General features: G+C 48.7%; 1 protein-coding gene across 1 annotated transcript in view; it reads right to left on the minus strand.

The window, feature by feature from the left end:
• Nucleotides 1-13,264, minus strand: part of FAM167A (family with sequence similarity 167 member A) — a 42,192-nt gene that overhangs the window by 4,295 nt on the left and 24,633 nt on the right. The gene's annotated exons all lie outside the window — the stretch shown is intronic.

The raw sequence follows: 13,264 nt of genomic DNA on the forward strand, positions 1-13,264 counted from the left end.
GTGCTCAGTGAACTAATAAAAGGCTCATGATATCTGGTCTAACACCCTTACGGTTTCCAAAATCCATTCACGTGCTGACTTTGTCAGGACAGTACAGCCAGCCCTGAGGGATCAGCCTGGCAGTTTGGATGAGCATTTTGCAAGTCTGGAAGGGTGTCAGTGAGTTGCTCAGTCACAGTTATGCCATGGCAGAGATGGGGGCTGGAGCTCACAGGACATCCTCAGGCTCCCAGCACAGAGCACTTTCCATTAACAACCCTGGGACAGGTTATCAGCTGTTCCCACTTGCCTGATAGTTGATTCCTTCTCACTGTTTACTCTGCCTATAATTGCAAGTGGTTCTTGTTTTAGTATTTTTGTGTCTTCAAGCTCAGCTATGCCTTTTGCCTGGTGCTTGGAACCAAACTGATTTGGAGAAATCAACCATGAGATCCCAGAGGGAACCTTTCCGTTGTTATGCAAGTGAACACACCTGTTTGCACTTGTCCCCTGTTAAGGTTTGGAACCCAGTGCCCTCCCTCATAGAAAAGTAAGTGACTTCGCCAGTAAGCATTTTATTTATTTTTTTTCTTTCATTTTTAATGTACTTCTATGGATCCCCTTTCTCTCCATTTCGTAGATGAGAAAAATCAGGATAAAAAGTCTTGCATGGGGATCAGCAAAGTTTTTAATGGCGAAATTGGTATTAAAGTTCATAGCCCCCAGTCTACTAGCTAACTTCTCAATCCTTGGACATAAAAACCCAAATTTATTGCCAACCAGAAATTCTATTGATTTAGAAGAGCACCAAACTAATGATGGCAGGCTCATCACAGGGCAGTTGGTCATTCATTCATTTGTTATGCAGCCCTTAGTCATGCCTGGAACGGGGCCAGGTGTTGTCTAAAACCCTTCTGAAGCAGATGGTGGTCAAGTTTGTCTGAAAGATAGTGTCCGCTCACTCTCATTGCTTCTGGGGTCTTGATTGAACCCCCCCCCCCCCCACCATTTCTCCTTGGGGGTATTCTGTAATTTGGAGATAGAGCTCTTTGAAAAGATAGGAACTTCATGTTTTAGGTTTGAACTTTGTCACCAGGAGTTGGATCTTAGGTCTGAAAAGATCCTTTAAAGTTGGAGAATTTCAGGCTTGAGCAGGTGTCCGGGAGTGTCTGTGAGATGCAGCCCGCAGGGGTGCCTGGTAGAGGAAAAGGTCTACTTTTCTATGGCCAATTGATCCAGTCAAAGGTCAGAGAACAATTTAGGACTGAAATCCCATCAGAGTCAGCTGGAAAAAAGGAGTGACAGGAAGGCACATGTCCTGTTCCCTTTGACTGGACAAAGTCCACCTTGGTGGAGTCACTTCACAGACTTATTTACCTTGGATTCATTCAACTCTGCATAAAGTAAAGAAGAGAAATAAAACCACGCTTTCAACAGGGCTGAGGATTCTGGCCATCGTTGTGCCCAAAGGAACACGAGGGGACTGGGAACCTGCTGTTTCCCCAGCGGGTCCTGGTTCTGAGGGTGCCTTAGTGTGAGTACCTGCTTTAGGAGTCGCTCAGAGTATATGTTTTGTTATGACCCCTGCATGTAAATCAGCTACTGCATCTGAGGCACAGAGAACCAATGTTTGTTCCAACACCACAGGGAAAACCGGTGGTGTTGGACCTACTCACACTAAGGGATTTTCCAAGGGTGACTCTGTGCATTAAACATCAATTTGAGGCCCCCCTGAAGAGGGAACTCCATTGGGAATCAGACCAAATCCATACAGAAATGAGCTCCTATGGCTGAAAAAAAAAAAAACTTAAGCCAAATGTGCAGGGCTAAAAGGATTTTTGCCCCCCGAAATTTTTTTCATCGGAATAAAATACACATAACAAAATGTTTACCATCTTAATCACTTTGAAGTGTGCAGCTCAGTAGCAGCAGGCACATTCCCATTGACCTGTGGCCATCACCATCTTGAGACCTCTTCATCTTGTAAAACTGAAACTCTGTCCCCGTTAAACACTAACATCCCACCCCACTCCCCACCCCCACTCTACTTTCTGTCTCTATGAATTTGACCGCTCGATGTACCTTATGTAAGTGGAATCATGCAGAATTTGTCCTTTTGTGACTGGCTTATTTCACTTAGCATAATGTCCTCAAGGTTCACACGGCTAAGAGGCTTTTTGATAAATGAAACTTTCTCAGAAATGTTTAGGGGACGTCAGGAGAATGGCAGCTCCTGAGGAGGGTACCGAATGAGAGCTGTGACATGGTTACAGAGCAGGGTCTGGGCTGGGGATAAAGGCCCTCCTTCCTTTTTCTTTCCTGTCTGCCACAGATGCACGTGGGCAGCAGTGACATCATCCCCCATCTCCTGCCACATACTGTCAGGTGCAGCTCATATAGATTATTTCGCCGCATATGCTCACAGCTCTAGATGATAGGTATTTCGATCTGTTTCACGGACAAGGAAACCCAACTCAGGGAAGTTAAGGGACTGTTCAGGATCAGCCAGGCTGGGCAAGGTGCACTCGGATCACCCGGGGGCCCATCAGAGCCCAGAGCTGGTGACCTCCCCATGGTTCCCATTTACCTGGAGGTGGTCTGGGTCCCAGAGGCAGTAGAAGGGTTAGAATCTGGGGTTCGAATCTGGATTCCAGTGGAACCCCCTCCTCACTAGTTGTGTGGGTTTGGGCGAATCACTAACTCTCCTTGAACTTCTGTCTCCTCATCTAGAGAAAAGCGATAATGCCTATTTCAAGGACTATGAGAAGCATATTAGATAATAAGGGATATGCCAAGTAAGCTGAATAGTGCCAGTCAAACAAAGGTAAGAGGTTCACCGTTTAAGCTCTTTCTCTCCAGGCCAAGGTGTAGAATGTGGAAACTGGCCAGAACTTCCCACTTTTAAGACTTTATTAAAGAGACTGAGACACTGGCCCTAAAACCTGGTCCTTGTGACTCAACTATCAGTGTGAGTTTAATGCTCTCCCTGGCAAAGACTCAACTGTAGGACGTGCTGATTTCCAATCCCCCTTCCCAGGGTGGCCTGTTGTTCCTGCAGAATAAAGGCATTTGCTGGATTTTCAGAGGAGTGCCTACAATTCCAGTAATCCTGTAATTAGGGCATAGTACTTGGTGAAAGGGGGAGAAATGTCAGCACATTGTGGTAAAAGGTTGTGTTCCTACCGGGTGAGGAAGCTCACGAAGGAGCTGGTGGATAATCGGTGGCCCTGCTGCAATAGCCAATGAATGTAGGATGGCCAGCCGAGGAAATTCACAGAAGTACCTAATGTGAGAGGGCTCTGCTGTGAGGTCTCTGTAGCCAAGTCTCAGGGGAGTTGGAAGAGGGGCTGACTCCTGCCTCTGGGAGGGGTAGAATAAAAACAAAGGCTGCAGTAAACTCATGTGGAGAACAATATGGCAGTTCCTCCAAAAAGTAAGCATGGAGTTATCACATGATCCAGTAATGCCTCTTGTGGGTATATCCCTACACGAATTGAAAGCAGGGACTTGAACAGATACTCGTACACTCGTGTCTATAGCAGCATTATTCACAATAGGGGAAGCAACCCGTGTGTCCATCGATGGGAGGACAGATAAACAAAATATGGTCTGTCCATACGACAGCATATTATTCAGCCATAGCAAGAGATGAAATCCGGACACGTGCTACAGCACGAATGAACCTTGAGGATGATATATAAGTGAAAGAAGCCAGACACAAAAGGACAAGTACTTTACAATTCCACTTACATGACAGACCTAAGTAGTCAGACTCACAGAGATAGAAAGCAGAATGGGGTTGCCAGGGGCTGGGTGGGGGGTGGATACAAGAATGAGGAGTTAATGTTTAATGGGGACAAAATTTCAGTTGGGGGAGAAGGAAGCACTTCTGGAGATGGACGGTGCTGATGACCGCGTAACAATGGGAATGTCCCTAATGAGTTGTACACTTAAAAATGGTTAAAAGGGGGGCGCCTGGGTGGCTCAGTCAGTTGGGTGTCTGACTTTCGCACAGGTCATGATCTCATGGTTCCTGAGTTCAAGCCCCATGTCAGACTCTGAGCTGACAGCATGGGGCCTGCTTGCAATTCTCTCTCCCTCTCTCTCTGCCCCTTCCCCTGCCTGCTCTCTCTCTCAAAGATAAATAAACATTAATTTTTTTTAATCTTTAAAAAATAAAGCAATGGTTAAAATGGTAATTGTATGTTATATGTTATATTTTACCACAATTAAAGAAACAGAAAAAACTACAGATTTGGGGTGATGATTCTGACTTGATTTGCCCAGGGCCTTCCCGGTTTTTGTCCCCAGAGTCCCATGTCCCGGAAGCCTCCCTGTTCCCCGGCAAACAGGGATGGCTCATCACTCTCCCTTCAGTAAGTGTGGATATTGCAGGCATTGGTGATGAGGACCTATCCTGGTGGTCAGAGGCTCATCTGTGTGATGTGTTCTTTTTTTTTTAATTGTTTTTTCAACATTTATTTATTTTTGAGAGACAAAGAGACAGAGCATGAGCAGGGGAGGGGCAGAGAGAAGGGGAGACACAAGATCAGAAGCAGGCTCCAGGTTCTGAGCTGTCAGCACAGAGCCCGATGTGGGGCTTGAACTCACAAACCGTGAGATCATGACCTGAGCCAAAGTCGGATGCCCAACCGACTGAGCCACCCAGGCACCCTGCGTTCTTTTTTTTTTTTAAGTTTATTTATTTTGAGAGAAGACAGCCCACGTCAGGGAGGGGCAAAGAGAGAGGGAGAGAGAGAAGCCACGCAGGCTCCATGATGTCAGTGTGGAGTGGGACCCAACACAGGGCTCGATGCCACGAACCATGAGATCATGACCTGAGCTGAAATCAAGAGTTGGACGCTTAACTGACTGAGCCACCCAGGCGCCCCTGTGTGATGCATTCTGTAACTTGAGTGGCACTGGGAACTGAGCAGATCCTGAAGGAAGTGGAGTGGTCTGGGAGGTTAAAGGCCTTTCTGAGGTAGGTTGGAGGAGCAGTGGCCACAGAAAGAGGGGCTCAGACCACCTCTGGGAGGTGGAGAGAGTACAGTATAACCTTGGTTTGCGAGCATGATTCGTTCCGGAAATGCTTGTAATCTAAAGCACTTGTATATCAAAGCGAATTTCAAGAACCATTGGCTCCATTGTGATCGTGTGACCTACGGCGTCACATACGACTAGCGTTGCAAGACATCCCACATTTATCAAGTTAAAATTTATTAGAAATGTTTGCCCATCTTGCAGAGCACTTGCAGAAAAATTTACCTGCAAACCAAGCTTTTACTGTATTTTGTTCTTTGGCAATGGCCCTTGCAGCCTTTGGGAAAAGCGGCATTTTTGTGGCCATCTGGAGAATTTGCTTCCTTCCTCAGCACACCTTGCCCACCAGCTCTGTGTTCACTTGCTCAGTCTAGAACACTCCTTGATGCTTTGGCATTCCAGGGAAGCGAATGCCTTCGTTCCCAGTTGCCACTGGGATGTGCTCGAATGCTTTCTTGGGCCTGCTATCCACAGGTCTAAAATGTCCTGAAGATTTAAGGAGTTTGAAAAAATACAAAAGGCATGTAACTATCAGACTATTGGGAGCACAAGAAGCAATTCTTCAGAACATGCCGCCTTAACCCACAGCAGACTCTGCTTCCTAACACGAGTGGTCACACCTGGCGGGTCAGACACAGCCTCCTCCGTCCACACAAGTTGTCCCGGCAGCCCTATCTGTGATCTGTTTCATTTCTATTCTCTAGTCCTTCATTTTCTGGAGGATCCTGCACCTTTGCCCCTGAAAGTTTCTGTTCCCTTAATTTGGAGAAAACAACAAGACAGGCGCAGTGGCATGAGACAAGGCCCTATGCACACTTGTAAGCACATTTGGGGCAGAGGTTTGCAAATCTGTCTCTAAAGCTCACCCTGAAGAAACCCAAGCACCAAGGGCAAACCAGAGGGGATATGACTGAGCTGGATTGAGGACCATTGGGATTAGCACAAATCCAGGAAGACAGAAAGTATCCCAAGGTGATCAAGGGCATTTTGTTTAATCCCCATTTCTGAGGCTCGTATCTAAGCCACCCCAACCCAACAGTTACAATTAGTCTCTGAATGATGTTGAAGAGAGGAAGAGTATAAAATCTGGGCTATTTTCTCAGCCGTGCATGAAAGGACAGCATGCGCTCTATTCTCCCCGAGTCTTAATTCTTGAACCTTAGAAATAGTTTTTGTAAGCTGTCTGGTGATTTTTATATAACTTAGCTGAAAGGTCCAGATTATTGTTTTAATCAGCACTGTGTAGGAGCACACTTAGAAGCCTGGAGAAAATATTATTCATTATTTGATCTTGGATTTGGCCTCTGAGAAAGAGCCAGAATAACGTTGTTAGGAAAGAAAGCAAGTGGTGTCGTTGAAATGTGCTGCTGGAGACAACTTCAGGGTCTGGGAAAATTTTTTTCATTTTTTTTCAAACACCCCTAGAAACCAAACTGTGCATGGACTGATTTTCAGGCAGAGCTGTTGACTCAAGTGTTTCTCAAAGGTCCCTACTCTGGCGGCAGTAGGCCACCGTTCCCGGCAAGTGGAGGCTGCATTCACAGGCCACCACACACTCCCCGTGGCTGCTGCCTTTGGGCAGATGCCAAGCTGGACATGAGTCCTCTTGGATGCCGCTGGCCTGGGGTGTGGGTGGCCTGAAGGGCACCATGGCTCCCATCCCCTAGGGCAGAATATGACGTGTCTGTCTGTCTGGGCTCCTCCGAGGGGCTCTTGTGCTCCCCTTGGAGCCATTGTCTGCTGGGAAGGAAAGTTCGAGCAGACCTCAGAGCCAGCCCAGAGAGCAGGGGGCGCTTCAGGCCCTGCCAGGGACTGTCCATCCTCTGTGGTAAGAGTCAAGCTCTATGTATATGATAAGGTCTTTGGTTTTCAAACTTGAAAGGTCCTAGGCCAAACTGCATCTTTACTCATGAGGCCGGCCTTTGGGAAGGACAGAGTGATGCACTCTGAACAATTCCCAGATCTGTCCCAAGAGGCTCTGGGTTCTAGCTGGCTTTGGTCTCGATGCTTGCATGACATCAAAATTCACATGTTGAAATCCTCATGCCCAATGTGATGGTATTTGGAGGCGGGGCCTTTGGGATGTGCTTAAGTCATGAGGGGTGAGCCCTCATGAATGGGATTGATGATCTTATGAGAGAGTCCAGAGAGATCCCTCACCTCTTCCACCACGTGAGGACTCGGTGAGAAGTCTGTGACCCAGAAGAGGGCCATCTCCTGACCCTGCTGGCTCCCTGATCCTCGACTTGCAGCCTCCAGACTGTGAGAATTAGAGGTCTGTTGTTTATAAGCTACCCAGTCTGTGGTATTTTGTTGCAGTGGCACCAAGGGACTATGACACCGTCTTAGATCAGCCCTAAGGAGATGAGTGGCTCTGGGCAGGTGATGTGACCCCTATATGGAAAGGGGATGCTGATTACCTTCCCCTACCTGATAAGATTGCATCCTGGACACGAGGTAGGCCTGGGAACTGTACATCTGAGAAAGGAATGTTGGGAAGGACAAGCCCAGACTTGCATACTCACTACTCACAGTCACCCCGCACTCTATACCTTGGGCTCCTTCCTGCCTCCTCTCCCACTGTCTGTGCTGGGCCCTACACTCAAGAGGCTGATGGACAAGTCTCTCCCCTTCTTCAAACCTTTCAAAGGTACAACCAGCCTTCCAGGCTCCCTTGCTTTCTCCAGCCTCAGATCTCCCATTTTGAGCCTCATCCCCTCCATGGCAGCCATGCTAGGTCCTTATTCCCTCTCCTAAAACCACTCTTTCCCCTCCCATCATTGTTCAGGCCCAGTCTTTGCTCCAAACCCTGCAGGCTGGGTGATATTCCTCACCATGAGTGCCTCCTACCACGGCACCTACACAAGGCATCGATTGTGTTTGTTTACTCATCTGTCTCCCCACCAGGTGGTAAAACAGCAAGGAAAAATGAAGACTGTGTTCATCAGGCCCATCCCAGTGCCTGGTGCATAACTCTGGCACTCAAAAGCCATTTGTTGAATGAATGAATGAATGAATGAATGAATCAATCAATCAATGAATGAATCAATGAATGAATCAATGAATGAATGAATCAATCAATGGGTGATACTTCCTCAGAGCCAGGTTTTGATTTTCTACAGCTGGGACAATCCTAGGGCAACGATTCTTGACTTTCTCACCCATGCTACCCTCCAGGCCTTGGAGAGGCAGTGAGTAGAATGAACAGAGTCTTGGCTCGTGGGTTCCAAGTCCTTCACTACTACTCACTAGTGGTGCAACTCTGGCCAAGTTGCTCAAGCTGTCTGAGCTTCAATTTCCTTATCTGTGAAATGGGCATAGTAATAATATCCTCTCTGAGAATTCAATGAATAACACATATAGAAGGCACTTTGTATAGGACATGAGGTTCCAGAGGTTTTAAGTTCCACTTTATCCCTTCTTCAGGGTCAGAGCTACAGGGCTCAGCATTTTGTTATTTCCCATATGACACTCATCACTCCTACTGTTATAGGAATCCTTGAGTGCCGAGGCCCTGTATCATTCTTCTTTGCTCCCCAACAGGGCCTGGAGCAGAGCTAGTCACCAAATCATGCCTCCCACACACGTTGCAGGTGATTACTTGCACCTGACGCCTATGCTGTTTTTCACATGTAAGCACAGCCCGGTGGGGCTGGTAGGGGAGTCTTAGCATCTCCTTCATCACATGGCTTGTCTGGGTTCCCAGAGCTGGTAATGCCAAAGCACTTCAGGGTTTGAAACGGAGGCCGGGGATCCTTCCAGGCAGGGCGATCTTAGCTTGGCCAGTGTGGGGCCTTCACCAGCTTCCCAGCCACTGCCCTGGACGGCCAGCGGGGGCCGCTCTGGGCCAACAGCCAGTCCTAGAACTGTGTCACTCACTCTGGGCTGCAGCGGGGTCTCCAGCCAGACTCCAGCAGGGCTGGCTTCCTCCAACATGCCCTGCTGGGGTGTCTCTGGGTGAGGGAGCTGACAGAGAGGAGACATGCCTGTGGGGACTGTGTTCCTGCTCTTCCACGAGCTCCTTGCATTGCCTTCAGAACTTGTACCTACAGGAAGCACTAACTGTTCCAGGCAGGGATCTCTTCCTGAAGAGATTGCCTGGAGACCAGCTTCGGCCGGGACAGTTGTCAATTGAATGAAGGGTGCTGAGGCACCCTGGCATCCATAGAGAGCCCCGAGGAGACCTATAGATCACCAGTGTTGGGACTTCTAGACTTTTCCTGGGTTCTGAGCCTCCCGGCTTGAAAACTGATAGAGTGGGAGTTTCACGCCTGATGCCAAGCAAGCCCACGAACCAGCCAGAAGCACTGGCTGACCATGAGTGACGGAGAGCTGCTGTGGGGACAAGAGCCCTGCGGAACTGGGGCTTGTGTGTGTAACCAAGGCTCCCAAGCACCTGTAGTTTCTATCTATAGAATCTCACTGTGCCTTCAAGAGGAAGCGAAGCCACTCTATTCTCTGCCCCACCTTCCAGGCACGATTGAGGCCATTTTGCTCTCCAAAGTCTTTTCACACTCCATTACCCTGGAGCCTGCCTCCTTAGGAAGAACAGATGGTTTGGGCCTCATCTGCCTGGGGACCTCACAGCAGCCTGTGGCACTGGGGTGAACTCAGAACCCACCTCAGGAGAGTATTTGCTGTGCCTGGGGAGTGTCTGGAACCCACCTCCCCCGTCACAGTCCAGAGTTAGGGCATGAGGCAGGGGTGCCCCCTCCCCCACATGCCCCAGCGGCTTAGGAAGGTCACAAACTGGTGAGTACGGTGGACTGTGGCCAGCAGTGGCTACGGGGGCTGCCAGCAGAGTGTGAGCTGAGGAGTGGGTAGGTTGGAGAGGGCCGGGCAGGGGCCTGTGAGAGCTGACTGATGGGTACATTCTCTTCATATGTCCCTCCCTCACTGAAAGACGAGGGTGATCCGCCCTTTGGCTCCCTCCTGCTCTAGCATTCTGCAGTCCTGTTCTAGCTAGCACTATTAGAATGAGCACTGGTAGAGGAGTTTGCTCCTCCTCGGGCCCTCATGCTTGTGGGCACGCCTGCCCTTGGCGGGGAGCCGTGCAGGAGGCAGAGAAGCCAGAACTACTGACTGGCTTTGGACTTTCCTTCCCCCCTGGCTCCTGAGCTGCCCTCGGGCTCCGGCTGGCCCAGCTGCTGTGGGCCGTGGCTCCTGAGTGCCAGGACCTTGGTGCAGACCTAGAAACCGTTTCCGCTGCCAAAAGCTCAGCCGCCTTGAGGGAGCCTCTCTGTCACCTTTCCCTGGCTTTTGCCTGCTCACTGGCTGTGTCTGGCTCAGGATTGTGCCCCGGGACGTGACCAACAACAGCCTTTGGGCAGTGTTCTTTTTTCTTTTTTTCTTTTTTGACCTGGTGGCAGCTTGGGGACAGCGGTGGTTCCAGAAGCTTGTAAAATAATACATCCCTCAGAAAGGGGCTGTTCAGCCTGGGCTTGAACAGCCTCTTCTGATCCTATGTGGCCTTTGTATTAGAATAATGAAGACTTCTGGGTGGGGGGGAATTCTTGGAAAGAGTGCAAAATCAAGTAAGCTTTGGAGGATAATTGGCCAGAGTTCCAGGAGTTGAGAGAATATGTTCAACGAGCATAAAACTTCATGAAACACAAAGTGCGTTCGTGCTCATTTGATCACAGGAGGAAATCTGTATTTCCCCTTCAAGGCAGAGGTTCTGAGGCCGGGCAGATCTGGGTTCAAACCCCTGCCCTGCCGGTTGATCTTGGCCAAACTACTTTACCTCAGTTTTCCCATCTGCAAAATGGGGCTGGTGCCTACCTTAAAAGAGCACCGTGCATATGACATGGTGTGATGGATATAAATGTACACATTTAGTACATAGTACCTGACTACTTTAGGAACTCAGTAAGTGCTCACTGCCCTCCCACCCCCGTCCTCCTCGTGTTCCCTTTATAACACTCGGCCAGGTAGGTATGTATTATCTCCATTTCACAATGACAAAACCTAGGGCTAGGTTAATTCGTTTTCCTAAAGTCACGCACCTAGGATATAGTAGAACCTGACTGGAAGTCTAGTTTAGTTACACATTTGATGGTCTTCCCACTTCACCTGTGACTGGTTAGGGACCCAGTTGCATTAGAACCCCCCTCAGGCACTTGTCACGCTCCTGACACCACCCTAGCTTTATGGAATCTGAATTTCCACGGAGGGCTGGGAGGGATCTGTAGTTTTAACAAATACCCCGGGGCCTCTTCCAACAGTTACTACACACCAATGTATTGTAACTGCGAGGGTGCCCATCAGAGGAATTGGGTTTTAATTACTATAGGAAGAATGCGAATGGGGACTCAGGAGAAGCCTGATGTCAGTCATGCTTAAAGCCAAGCATTCACTCGGGTGCTGACGAAACTAGGGATCTGTGTATGTCCCTTTGGTTAATTTCACCGTCCAGCATGCCTGGAACACAGTGACCACTCCGCGTGCACCTGAGCTCCCTAAAGCCTGTTGAAACTGTATTTTCTATACCTCTAGTATAGCTCTTGCCACACCGTGTCACTGTGTTTTGGGTCTGTCTCCTCCACAAAGGGGGGCACCTGATAGAGAACCCTGGCCCATTCCCCCTGGCCCCCACCCACACACAGCCTCTAAGCACAGGCATTCAGTGGACTCTGGCTATGCTGGATGAAGAGAGGACTGGATGAAAGGAACCCCGCCTGTCCCTTACAGCTGCTATTCTGGATGGGTGCCACCATCAGGCCCCTGCTTCTGGCTCCGGTCTCCCTTTCCTCTCTACTGCAAGACAGTCAAGGGAAGGAAAGAGACAGGACCTGATTCTCGGGCTTCATCTCACTGGTCAACCCCCTTCCAACCCCACCCCATCAGCTCTCACCTTGAGAGGGGAATTTCTGGGGATCCAGGCCTTACTTTTCTTATCTCAGTCTAGGAGATTCTATGCCTTTTTAGAAAAATCTGTAGATTACAAAGTGAGGAATGTGTACTGATTACACTGGTAAGACAGGCAGGAGCTTGGAGCTTTTCTTTCTTTTGCCTTTTATGTTTAAATCTTTTTTCTTCCCAATTATATGTAATATATTCCTTTTTTGGAAACTTCAGAAGCTACAGAAAAGTCCAAAGAACAATATTGGCACCCAGAAGGAAAGATCGTTGATGTTTTGTCCTATTTCCTTTGCTGGTGCCTTTGTTTACAAATACTTTAATAACCACCGAAGGGCCAGTATGTGGCCAGATTAACAGAACAGAATCTTCTCTTGCAGGCTGTTCGTGCCGGACGGGCTGAAGGCCCCCAGCTACATGGAGAAGACTTAGAATTGGGCAAAGGAACCCTCGGACTAAAAACTTCTTGTGACTCAAACCCCAGCTCAGCCAGCACCTCCCTGGATGGCTGTGAGCAAACGATTATCCTTATCATGGAGTGGCCACAGCTGCCCCAGTCCCGGATAAGGGTGATTATGAGGCATTGCTAATAACTCTCTGTAACCCTTTACATGTGTCCTGTTTACACATGTAATAAGCAGAGTTTGAAATACAGACTTTCTGACAACTCCTGGTCCCACTGACTAGAGCACTGAACGTGAGTACCTATATCTGGTACAAGGTGAGTGATCTGGATCCAGATCCAGGAGATGTGGGTCTGTGTCTTCATTTGGCCATGCCCTTGCACTATATGACTTTGGGGTTAAGTCCCTTAACCTCTCTGATCTCAGGCTTATCATCTTTCTGAGCCTCCGTCTTCTCCTTTGTAAAATGGGAATAGCAAATACCTCCAAGCCTTCTCACAGGATACTGTACATAAAAGTGCTTTGGGGACCATAACATGCTCCCTGGATGTTCCCTAGAAGCATTATCGTGGCTTCACTTTCACATTTCTCACTTCGTGTCACCAGAAGATGCTTCGTGAGTTTGAACTGCCATTCGGCTGTATGGCTCAGCAGAAATGGATAACCCCGGCCTTGTCAGCTGTGCCTGGGACACACCAGTCATGTGCTTGCCAAGCAGGCAGCACAGGCAAGAAAGGGTTAGTCAGGAGAGGCTGAAATCAAGCTGTGGCCAGAGGGCCCAGCTGAATTCAGGTCCATGACCTCCTGCCACCTGCCACGGCAGGCTCTAGAATTATTAAAACTTGTCAGGTTCCTCTTCCCTTTTTCTAACAACCATAAACACCTTTCTGGGGGCTTTCTGCAGGGATCAAACACCTGCATGAAGCTGAGAAAAAAATATCTGCCAGCGCCCAAGGATTCTGGCCACGAAGACAACCCTT

This window comes from Panthera leo, chromosome B1, assembly GCF_018350215.1.
Source record: "Panthera leo isolate Ple1 chromosome B1, P.leo_Ple1_pat1.1, whole genome shotgun sequence".
Classification (NCBI taxonomy): Eukaryota; Metazoa; Chordata; class Mammalia; order Carnivora; family Felidae; genus Panthera; species Panthera leo.